Genomic DNA, 13429 nt, shown 5'->3' on the forward strand with positions numbered 1-13429 from the left:
TTTTGCTAGCTAAAAACAAAAGGTTAGTGCATTCTCCTATACTTCTTTAAGCAGCAGGACCAGAACGTTCAGTAGATATGTTTAATATTAAAGGAAAATATATTGTGCAAGACTGACAGCACAAAAGAGGCAATGCTGACGCAGCTCCATGTCCCCAGGTCCAACCAGTACCGAGGCTGAGCGTGTATTCCCAGTAGCCAACTGTACACAGAGCACACCGATACACCTCATATATACATATATATACGTGGCTGGCCACACAGATCACACACAGACACACAGAGCACCCACACGAACATGCACAGCACCAAAGGCCTCATCCTGCTCTCCTGTCTGGCTGAGCAGGATGGAGGTCCTCTAGTGAGAATTTAGAGATCTACATCCATACAAGGTGGATCCCTCCAGCAGCTGGGCTCAGACACAGTCTGCCCAGCAGCTGCCCCTGGATCCCAGTGTCTCCAGTTGCTGGCACCTGGATGTACAAGTCCCTCACTCTCACACACACACACACACACACACAGAGAGCTGTCTGGGACTCCCCTGGTCCCCTATAGCCAACCCCACCCTGGTTTCACCCTTAGAGTCACCCCTGGCTCCCAGACCACATCACCTACTCGCTGGCTACTGCAGCTTGATCTTTGCTGGCACTTCACAGATTTTAGCACATGCTAACTTAGAGTTGCATTTTGTAACTTGCTAAATGTTAAATGTTAGGTCCCAGGCCCATCACAGGAACCATCAGGGAGCGGGGGCAGACAGCGTGTCCCTTCCTCTGAGTCCCTAAATTCTGTTTCCACCTGCCATTGTGCCCCTGTGCTCCTCTGGGCTTGTGCAGATGGGTCTTTGATGGGCTGATGGCTGCTGGGATGGCTCTGGGAAAAGCCAGGGCAGACTATTATTTGGGGTCCCCCTCCTGCTCTTGTCTCTCTATATTCCTTCTGTGCATGTGTATATGGGCTTTCCTCACATAACCTTACACTTAACATGTAGCAAGTTGCAAAATGCAACTATAAATTAACATGTATTAAAATCTGTGAATATGGGCTAATTCCTATTAATTTAAATCTCCAAGAAGGTTTTGCCACTTACAGAAATATCATTGTATCAGGCATTGGCAGAGGGGAGGCACAGGGCAGCCTCTGTGAGGAGAGGCTGGGGCTGCCCCGTGCTGGACACAGCCGGTTCCAGCCAGTCCCAGCTGGCTCCAACGGCCCCACGGCAGGACACAGCCCAGCCCCTCAGCCAAGCTGGGGGCGCCTGGGGGAAACCAGGTTTCAGCAAGGGCCAAAGGCGGCACAGGCAGAGGAGGAGGAAGGCAAGGAGGGAGCAGCAGCAGAGGGAGCCCGAGGGCGGAGGAGGAGGAGGAGGAGGAGGAGGAGGAGGAGGAGGAGGGCAGGAGGTGGTGCAGGCCCGGAGCAGGGATCCCCTGCAGCCCTGGAGAGAGCCCGCTGGAGCAGAGACCCACCCTGCAGCCCGGGGAGGGCCCCACGCCGCAGCAGGGGGATCTTTCCTGCAGGAGCTGCGGCCGTGGAGAGCCCAGGCGGGAGCAGGTTGTCCCTGAAGGACTGCAGCCCGGGGCAGGGCCCGCGCTGGAGCAGGGAGACGTGTGAGGAGGGAGGAGCGGCCGAGAGGGGCTGGGATGGACGGAGCGCAACCCCCATCCCCACCCCCTGCGCCCCTCGCGGGGAGAGGAGTCGGGAGTGAAGGGGTGAAGCTGGGCATGGGGAAAAGTTGGGGGGAAGGGAGACACTGTTCTTCTTTCTTGGAGAGGGGTAGGTGTTATTTTAATTGTTGTCTTTGTTTCTCACTAACTGGATCTACTTTAATTGGCAATAAATTAAATTAATTTTCCCCAGGTCGGGTCTGTTTTGCCTGTGATGGTAACTGGTAAATGACCTCCTTGTCCTTATCTTGAGTCACAAACATTTTCATCTTATTTTCTCCCCCCATGCTGTTGCAGAGCAGGGAGTGAGTGAGTGGCTGGGGGAGATCTGACAGCCGGCCAAAGTCAACCCACCACAGTCATCATCTCTAGTAAGACTTAGGAAAGGGAGTTCATTTGACAGTAATATGATACCATTAGGACTGACAATAATTACCAGTGAGCATAATTGTATTGGCCTATAAAAGTAACCTGCAAATCATCGTTATATCACAGGAAAAGAAAAAGAAAAGGATAAAACATATTAATTAATTATGATTTAGTCCCTTTATTTTTAAAAGCATATTTCTGTTTAAAATATTATTAAGCAAATACTGTTCTCCAATTGACCTTCCCCCTCAACCATGCTCTAACTTGCTTTTGTCTTTTTTCAAAAATGACATCAGTCTCATTCTCCTGTTTCTCAGTACGAAAAACAAACAAGGAAACAGACAGACACCAAAAATCCATGTCTGGAAAAAAGTCCGTTATTTTCCTTCAGAAGTCTTTTCAGAAATGCTTTGTTGTATGAAATCATTTGCAAAATAGTGAGAGGTCATGTAATTAAAGAGCGTGTAATGAGTTTTACACAAACAAGGTGTCTTCAAGTTAGGATGAAATCTTCAAGTATTTTTGTCTAGACTCTTTCCCCTTTTTCACCACTTCTCCCCTTCTTTCCCTCTGCACAAGCAGATCATCTCTAAAATTGTCATTGTATCAACTAAAGACAGGTGTGTTTTCTTTTTTTTTAGATGGGAAGTACTTAGAAGCTGATAAAAATAATCCTTGTCCAACATCTGTGATAATTTCAGAAGTTTTGATATGAATGATATGTATAGATCTGCAGTCTCTGTTCTTCATATTCTGGATCTCATCATTGCTGAGGTGATCTCATTATCTATACCATATCTATAAGACTGTCATACAGACATATGATTTTTATAGTGGGGGTGAGGAGCATGCAGGAAGAGACGTTTATAACAGGCAGTGACATCCTAATATTAAAGAAGTCATAGAATGTTTTCTTCTATCGCTGTAATTTAACTTTTTTTTTCATATGGGCCATTTTTTCCCCTGCTATTTGTAGCATGTTTTTCCTTTGCAAACAGACTTAGACAGGCTTTACTTAAGGAAATTTGACAGCCTAAGATATGCCAGAGGCAGGCATCACTATTAGAAAGAGCATCATTTTGGAAATTTAAATATATTAGACAAGCCAGAGTAGGCAAAAAAGCAAATATGCAAAGCTGGAGTGGGGAGAGGGGGCCGGGATGCAGTGTGGGAGATGGCCTTAGAAACATTAGGGGAAGGGAAGAGCAGGACACTCTCACAGCTATGTGCTAGCTCATCTTCCCTCCCATTAATCATTAACACCCTGGCGTGAGTCTCACAATCAGACTGCTGTTGTCTTGTCTTCAGATCCAGTACAGTCTCCTGTCTTTCTATTATTACTCACCCCTTTTTCAGCTCACACTTTACCTCCAGCATGTTTTGTGAGTCACAGATCCGACTGCAACAGCAACTGGATGTGAGGAGTGAGAGCTGGGCAGAGGAGGTATAAAAATCATGGGTTTATCTCAAGAAATTAGTTTGACTCAAGAAATTAAGAGCACACAAGATGACTGTAAACAAAATGTAGGACTTGCAGATGCCGTAGCCACGCTCATTCAGCTTGCTACTTGTTGGGACAGAGAGGGTGGCTCAGAAACAGTAAGAAACAGTGATGGTCCAGTTCTTAAGGAAGAGGACCCCTCCAGTTGCTGTATTTGCATTCCCACTTCTTGTGTCACTATCTTTCAGCACATCCCATTCTCCCAGCCCCAGTTTCAGATGTTACCCTTTTCCACAGCTGGCACTTAAGAAAAATTCAGCACTATAAGTAAGTGCATAACCTTATTGAAGCTCTGGTTTTGTTTTGGGTTTTTTTCATCATTTCACTCCCTCAAAGCCAGTTGGCTATGCATATACAAATAAATTAAAGTAAAAAGTAATATTCTTATCTAATAAATATTCTCCAAGCCAGCTGGATGATTTGTATTGACTAAGTATGCTCCACATTCTTGATAGAATATATATAAAAAGAAGGCAATAAAAATAAAATAAATGCCATGCAGTACTTAACCTTGTATTACTTTTCAATTATCTAATGCTAGAGTGTGATTAACTATGAGAAACACAATAGTTTTGGGTTTTTTTAAATAGATGCATTTTTGATCTCCACCAAACACAGCTCTTCATTATGCAAATAAGCACTGTGGGTCTTTGTTGTTGTTTTGTGTTTGTTTATATTCCAGCTAAATTAAAGAATATTTTGGCAGGAGCTTCATGTCTTCTAGCAGTCATATGCTCTTGATTAATCATGTGTAATGGCCAAACAGCATGTGGGATGAAGTAATTTCATACCAATCACTACCCATTATTTAAGAACACTTTGACACACTGCCTTATCTGTCCCATCAGAGACCCCAGGGCGAGAGAGAGAAAGTTCATTCTGATATGTGTTACAAGAACTGGTGGAAATCACTGGCAAATAGAGCAGGACCACAGAAATAAAACATTAGCAGAGAAGTTTGCATTTCCTCTTCACTACAGGCAATGGAGACTGATGAAGCTATATCAGTAAAAAATCTGGTTTTGAATTAATTACCATTCCTTCTGTCATGGCAGTGTGAAGGATTCCCCTCCTGTGCCAACCACGTGCAGGATTCAGGTTTATCAGTGGGTTTCACTGCTGGAAGGATGCGTAGCCTAAAAACCTGAGGTCCTTTGCAATCTCTACAAGGCTCTGATCTCCAGGCACAGCCCCACAGCCTGCTGTCCTCACAACCGCCTGCCCCACACAGTTGCCTCAGTGTCACGCAGATACACATATCTCAGGTTCCCAGATGGCCCTGTCATCCAACAGGGAATTATAACCCTTCCAAACTTGTGGTCAAATACCTTTCATGCCCTGCCTCCCCCACCATCTCACAACCCTCCTCTTCGCTGGGCATGTCAAATAGTACCAGGTCAAGGGATACAGGATCTCACCATTTCACCCCTAAACTGGTTACGGCTTCGTTTCCTCCTTGGGTAGGTCCCACTGCATGATGCTTGGGTCCACACGTTTCACCAGGGGAGTGATCTGGCACAGAGAGAAAAGGGATAGGACAAGATGACACAGCACACACACAATGGAGTGGTAACAGGGGGGATGAAAGTGAAAAGAAAAAAAGAAAAAAAGGGACACGTGGTTGGGTTGGCACTCAGGACGCCTATCAGACTAATGTGCATGTGCCCATTTCCAGCCATTTCAGGGCTAGATGCTGTTGAGTTATCAATAAATACACATTGTCACTGTGAGGTGGTTCCTCAAAAAAAGCTGAATGCAATCAGTGATGTGGGTGAGGTTTGCTTTGGCAGCATGCCATGGAAAAGCTAACATAGCAGGCACCATGCATCCTGGTAGGCCTAAAGGAGATGGCCAGGTAGGGCTTCACTCAGCTTCCCACCTCAGCTTAAGAAGGGATAGGAGAAAGGGAGTAAATAATCATTAGCTCTGATGTAGCCAGCTAATAACTTTTACTTGATACTAGGAGCATGAAGGCGTCTGGGAAAGAGTTAATTTCACCAAGGGTCCCTTCCTTTGTTCAGTGATGAAGATAATGGTACCTTCCAGTCCTAAGTGACCAGCCAATCCATCTGAACGGACAGTGTTTGTATGTATGTATATATTTTTTATATATAATACACACACATGTATATATATATATACACATATGTTTTAAACTGTAGTTGGAGAAGGCAGGAAGAATTTTCCAGGAAATGTTTATTGACTTCATGTGTATATTCCATGAAATTAATTTGTTGACTTTGTGGGTGTGTCCCAAAGATTAAGCATGGGAACATGTGTTCCTTATTTTCACCACTACAAACTTTGAACAAAAAGTTTGCTTGATTGCTGGCTAGATTTTTGTGTCAAATCCTAAATGAACTATTAACCTCTCAGCTTTCACAGGAGTTGCTGGAATCGATGGTATCTGGTTTGCCACCCACAGATCATGAGTAATTTGTATCAAAAAGGAACATGTTTAAGGAGAGCTTGAGTGGAACTAGCAGTGATGTGTCTGGCATTTTGTAATCCTGCCATTGGCTAAACCCTCTGACAATGTATCACAAGTTTAATCACATTAAAGCAGAAAGCAGAAAATATCAGAAAATACTGAGATGGCTTAGCTGACGAATGGCAGACAGCTCGGGAAAAGGAGAGGAGATTTCACTTTTCAATGATTTGCCATTATTGTATGCACAAGAAATTCTCACAAAATTTGCCCTCATCACCTGTAATAAACTCAATGTATGGAGAACGAGTTCTGCAGATAAAACAGATATCAAGATGGAGAATGTGATCATTCATTTTCCTGCTTCACCCAAAGTGACTTTTGAGAAGCCAAAGTGCAAAGGCAACACTCATTGTAAAGAAACACCCAAGTTTCAAAATTCCTGAGGAAGAATTATATTGCCTTCACTTCTCCTGCCCACATTATGCCTCATGGAGAATAAAAAGGAATTAAGAGTGAAAGAAACTCAGAAGGACTCTGCACGCATTCTTGTAAATGAATGCATTTTGGAAATGCCTACTTTTTGATTCAACTCAATACAGTTGAAAGTCAATACAATAAATGCTTTCCAGCTGTCTTCCATGTGCTGCCAGGTAATTGCTGCTAGGGTTGACAGCAGCAAAATTGTTGCACTCAAACCCAGCCGGTATCTTCTCTCCAGTTGTCTCTGGTGTCGCATGCTCCTTCACCATGATATTTCGAAGAACCTGTTAATGCCACATAAAACAGGTGTTGCACTTACGACCTGCACTGAAATGTAAGAGGTGAGGTGGACCTGTTGAAACGGTGTAGCACTTTCAGGGAGCCATTATTAATGGTGAAGTTCTGTGGGGACCCAATGCTGACATCCTATTATTTCTGGTAAAAATTGTCAACGATACAATGTTTGACAAATGTGTAAGACCAAGATGGATCACTTGGAATAAGAGTGAAGCCATACACCATGTTGCAGAATACTTGCAAATTTGCAAGCTGATGAACAACATCTTGGAATGAAGTATTAGAAATAACTTATAAATTATGGAAGCAGCTAGCTGAATAAAGATTTCAGATTGTTGTTGTAGCAAAGGGGACTGACTTGAACCTGGAATACATTAACTGAAAAGCATCAAGTAGGAGTAGAGAAATAGTAGTGAGATCATTCTGGAATTGATTTAATGTCTATATATGAAAAAAATGGCCAATCACAAAAGGCTTAGAAATAACTGTGAAATTTCATTGATGTTTAGGAAACTTGAGTTATAGGCAAATACTTCCAAAGCTTGATCTCTACGCTTCACCCATGAACAGACTACAATGAAGTGAACATTTACAAAGTGAAATAAATGGGTGGGTGGACGAGCTGGAAGCTGAAATTACATGGGCTAGAAGCAAGACACTTTCTTTTTACAAGGGAAAAGATTATGTTAGGGCAAGGAGGATTTCCCTGACTTGAAGTCTTTAAATCAAAACTGGATATTTTTCTCCCATTTTAAGTATGTATTTTATTTTGAATAGACATTATAGACTCAGTGGAGAAATCACTATTTCATATCATCTGTGTTATACAAAGATGAAAATGGAGGGTCACAGCAGTTCATTCTTGACTTAATATATAGACCTGTATGAAATCAGGGGCCAGTCAGTAGCTGGACTTTGGCCAGCTGATGCAATTCTGTTCAGCGGCGGTGACCCAGACTCCTGCTGCTCACTGGCGAGCTGGTTACACTAACTCACCCTTTTGAAACTGCGGTTCCCAGCAATTCCTCATTTCTATCACCTGAATAAAAACGGTGCTTGAGACAGCAGTATAGATGCAAGGAAAGCTTTTTTATGTTTTTTTAATGCTGTGGGAGGAGGCTGCACAGCTTCCCACACCACCATCATGGCATAACTGTTTTGCACAGTCATTTTATAGCAGTGATAAATTTACATGTGGTAATTATTAATTGCCATCCTTAGACTGTATCTAGTCCCCATGGCCAGGTGAGCACCCTAATCCCAGATCTAAGTGCATGCTCCAGCCACCTTTTTTCTTCCAAACACAACATCCACACAAATCCTCTCTGCCTTGGTTTCCATTGGGAAGGAAACCCAAACAGATGTCTTATACAGGGGACTGGTGCACACCAGTGGTGTGCACAGACCTCCTTGTACCTTCTGTTCCTCCTTTTTTGCATCATGAGGTACAATAAATGGAGAACAGGAGTCCAGAAAAAAAGGTAGAAGCCGGTTATTCTGGATTCAGTCCTGACCAGATGAAGTAGGTTTCCTTCCAAAAAGAAGAAAAAGAGCATATACTGCTGGTTAACACACCGTACCAAGAGTCAGCACTCAAACCCCAGCCTTGACACCATCTTTTGTCCCTGTGTCACTGCATCAACATGACTACAGCATTTAACCTGTTTGCTCCACTTCCATCTACTGAACCTTCCTCATAATTTTTTTTTTTTTTGGTGAGGTAGCTTTATGTGTAAAAAATAGCGATGCAACAAACCTTGTCTCAAGCACACAGTATTTGGATTTTAGATTATCAGTGATGTTCCTGTAGCTAGCAGAGAAGGAAGAAAGACCTATGGAGAAGACCAAGCATCCTCTCACCTCCATGAGGCGCACAGGGGAGCACTTGTCAGAAGGTCTGATTACTGCTAGCTCTCAACAGGGAGAAACAGCCTCTTATATCCCTAGTAGAGAAAGCCTCGAGTCTCTGAGAGCATGAATAGGAGAGGGGATCTGGTTTTATTTTATCACGCAGTCCTGACTGAACACAGCTCTTTAGTTCTCCTGAAATGGAAAAGTAGGAAAAGATTCTTTCCACTTCTCATGCTCAGTTAAAAAATTGAAAATAGGAGGAAAAGAAAAACCCACCAAAGAAATAGCATCTAAAAATCCAAGTTTATAAAACATTCCATGATAACAAATCTCAGTAGAGGCTATACTGCCTCTGCTTACCCTGCACCATATTCTTCTTCTGTGGCTCAAAAAATTTTGGGAAAACCAGGCTCTTCCTATCAAAGCTGGGATTTTTTTTCCTTCAGTGCAAGGCCACCTGAGAAAGAAAGTTCTGTCTTATTGAAACTACTTATAATAAGTGCTTGAGTGATTCCTGGAATAGCAGAAAGCTGAGTGCATGAATATTTTGGCACACATAAGAAGAGTAAGGCAGATGTTAGCCTCACACCTCCATCTATTTGAATAATCTATATTGTACAACATCCAGTTTGGCTACCCTCAGTCTCTCATTCAAGCTGCTGCTGCTGTTCACTCAGACAGCCATTCAGCACTAATGACACAGCTTTAAATCAGAGCCCGCTCTTAAAAGGCAGCGTGCCTGCATCAGCATCTCTTTGGTGAATAGTTTTGAGGAGAATTTGGGAGTCAGAGCAGAGTGTTTCTTTGAGGTTACTGAAATGGAGCTTGTTCCTCCTGCTGCTGCTGCTACAGAATTTGTGCAGAATTAGTTACTAATTTTGAGGGAAAATATCTAAGTCTTAAGTATTTTACTGAATTCTTAAAAAGAGACATCTGAAAAAAACCCAAGCAAACAAGCAAACAAAAAACCAGACCCTGAAACCAGGAAAGGCTGGCTATGCTCAATTACTTGCATAACAAAGTTGTCTTAAAACAAACTCGCCTATCACAAAAGGGATCATATATTATACCCTGAAGGGAAGAACAAAGAAAAAAAAAAACCCACAAATAACGACAACAACAACAAAAACCCACTTAATATTTTCATATTGTTTGAATTAAGAAATAATAATTGCTGCTAGGAACCTCCCTGAAATCAGTAAAGTGATGCAAGGGGTCAGAACAACACAAGAAAAGGTATAAGAATTTGGCACAGAGACTGACTATGCTGGGAATATTCAAGGTCACAAAGTTATAAAATCCCCATGAAGAGAAGATGTAGTTCATTACCTGACTGTTTTACAAATTCAGCCACCTGAATAAGGTTTCATCTGGCAGCTGCTGCTCTCAACAGAAGTAGGAATTAATATGGAAAGCACCTGTTACAACACTGTTGCCTTATGCAGCATCAATGGAGAATCTAAAACTAAAGACTCAAATCTCTCCTGTCTAATTTAGGACCTAAATGTTTTGCTTTTCCATTACTGTAATTGCTGTTGTCTTTTTTCTAGGGAAACACAGTGGAAAAAGACATTTATTAAATATGGCAAAATTCACCCTTTTCAAAGTAATAATGAGAGAAATTTAGAGGTAACAAAAGAAAAATGTCCTTCACACCATTTAAAGCTATAAAAGCTGATACATGGTAAAGGAATAAATCTGTGTCTCCTGAGTCTTGGCCCCATGCTTTGACCACAGGAGCAAACAGCTCTGAGGTGAAATTCTAAAGGTATGATGAATACTATTACATGAGGTTCATAAAAGTGTCCAAATAATGAAACAATGTGAATGGTCCTGAAAATTTCCTTATGGAAAATGCTCAGTAATATGAATTCCTTCTGAAAAGACAGTTCATTATTAGGAGGACAACAAGATGCATCCAGGGATATACAGAACTGTCACTCTTCATTTTCCATATGCTGCCTGAAGATTAGGATGATGAATACATTATGCAGAAAGATAAAAATGTATACAGAAAAATGATGAGCCAAAGTTTTAACTGGTACAAGCAAATATAAACCTTTTGGAACCAGAGGTTTAAAATTGACTACCTCTTGCTGTAGATATATTTTCATTCTGAATTTAATTTTCGTCTTACATGCACTTTTAGTTCCATAGCTGTAGGCATCTCATGAGCAATATGATGTGTAATTTATTAGAACAGACAAGACCTGATCCAAATATTTGCAGTAAATAACCAGATAAGTTACTCACTGGGAGCAGGTTACAGATATTTTAATTTCTTCCTGTAAAGAATATATGTAGACTTGTTAGAAAGAGTTAAAAAACCCATCCTTTCTACACAGGTTAAACATTTCATCTTGTAAAAGCTAAGCTGTTCAAAATTAGGCTTTGAGAAAAAATATGGAGAATATTGTTAAAATGAACAATATTTTTTTTTATACTTCGATGGTAAATTTCATTTGTATCTGGTTTGACCTTTTTTTTGCACTCTTTTCTTAAGGGATTCACAATCTGTTCTGCTGACTTTCATCCTGTTACAGAGAAATGACATTTATTATCTCACCGATAAAATGTGAGATGATTCTTTATTATTGGTCATGAATAAATTTGGATTGGAAATTAGAAATTTTCTAACGATCACAGCTGTGAGGTCCTAAAGAGCTTTCCAGCAGGACAGGTGAGAATAAAAAGCTCTCTTGAATCTTAAAATGGACATTTATCAATGCAGTGAAAGGATTAGATATTATGGTTGTCTGTGATAGCATTGAGACTGGTTTTGGTGATCCGGGACGTTTCTTTTAGGTCTCTGTTCTGTTAGAGTTATCTAAAACATTTTAATTTTATCTGTTTAAAAGATATCTAGAAGTCATAGAAACTATGTTCCTTACATATATTTTCATTTTTAACTGACAAAATGCAAAAAACATTACTGAGCATTTTTGATCTCTGTATTAAATTGAACTTTTATATTTTTTAATATCATTAGGTAATTTTTTTAATAACTATTTTAATGACATTTTCTTTATTTATGGAGATGATTTAGTTACTCTTGTTCCCTTGGGTATAAGTTCTAGCAATTCAGTACTTATTTGTATCTCTATTTGACTATTCCTTCAGTACAATGTATTGGGGAAGCAAAGCATGTTTCAGTGAAGCCATAAAGAACTATCAAATAAAATGTAAGTGTACAAATTTTCTAGGAAAATAGTTTTATATATTTTCTTGGCTTATTTTTTTCTGTTGGCTAGTATTACAAGAATAATTTTAATTTCTGTCTCTTGAACAAACATGTAGTGCAACCTCTTGAAGCAGCTTAGATTTTTTACAAGTGATTAAGAGGTCATTGAACAGGTATATTTAAAGATTTTTATTCCAGTCTCTTGTGCTGCTGAAAATTGCTGAACTTAGTGAAATCTATTTAGTTAGATTCAGCATATTATTGTACTGGACTAACATTAAGCATTTTATCACCTCTAGATCATGCATAGCAAACAGCTGACTCTTTAAAGTGGTACTTAAATTCATTAGGAAATTGTAAAGAATAAGTAGGTTTTTGTCCCTCTGCCTAGCTAAGGAGAGACCTACTGTCCCTACAGTATGCTGTATACAAATTTGTTCAACTTTTAATTAAAAACTTCCAGTCACAGAAAAAGCCTGCAATAATCATAGGCAATACTCTCCTGTGTTCCCACTGACTGATAGAATATCTTGCTTAATGTCCAACATTAATCTCTCCTCCTGTATTTTTATCCATTGTTTCTTCTCCTATCTGTGGTAGATACAGGAACTGATTTATTCCCCCTCTTTTTCTCAGTGATGTTTTTATTCACTGAAGATTTCTCCCATTTACTTTAACTTAATTCTTTTCTTACAATGGATTATGAATTTCTGATCACTCTTGTTGTTCTCATTCTTTATTTGTCCAGCCAGCTAACATTTTTCTTCAGCTGTGATATCTCAATCTAGACAGAGGATTCTGGCTGCCATGTGGGACAGAAGACTTGCTTCATGGGTCTTTAAGATACCACGTCTGCTTATACACCTCCACATAGTTTTGCTTTTCTCTTATGATATAGTTGACTTCTTCTGGGCTTCTGAATCATCATTAACACCTCACACACACACTCACCGCCGCCCAAAAAGGGTCTATGGCAGGGGTAGCTATGTATGATTTGTCAGGTGATTTTTTCTGTTGGCTGTTCTTTTAAATTTTTTTCATTTTTTTTCACACTCTTGATCCTGTTTCCAGCACACGAAAAACATGTCACTCTCTCACACTGTAGCTTCACTTTTATTCTTCTTCTACATCCCTGGTTTTTTTTTTTAAAATAGATAAAACATACAGCATATTGGACTCCAGGATACAGAAGTCACAACTATTTTAAAATAAAATAAGAAAATCAGAAAAATGAACATGTTCAATAAATCACTATTTCAATATTTCACTGTTTTCATATTTCAAAATGTAATTTCTAGGAAAACAAACTTTCTTGGGGAAAATTGAATTCCAACCTGTTTCTCAGTCCCAATTTTCACAGGAGAAATCTTTATAATCATATATAAGTTTGGATATGAAGTTCAGAAGAGAATCTGATACTCTGATGAGTTTAAACAGATCTCTCAACATCTCAGAAACTAGAAAGCAAGCACATTCCACCTTCTCACTGCATGCAGTCACAAAGAGCTGCAAAAGCATTAAAATGACCTAGGGATATAAAAACACATGCAACAAGTTTATTATAAAATAATCATGAATGCATTCATATATTCAGCTGAATATTTTAGGGATATTTTTAGAGCACGATCAGCAATCTGGTATTCAAAGCCTGACTCC

Source organism: Gymnogyps californianus, chromosome 2, assembly GCF_018139145.2.
Source record: "Gymnogyps californianus isolate 813 chromosome 2, ASM1813914v2, whole genome shotgun sequence".
Taxonomy (NCBI): Eukaryota; Metazoa; Chordata; class Aves; order Accipitriformes; family Cathartidae; genus Gymnogyps; species Gymnogyps californianus.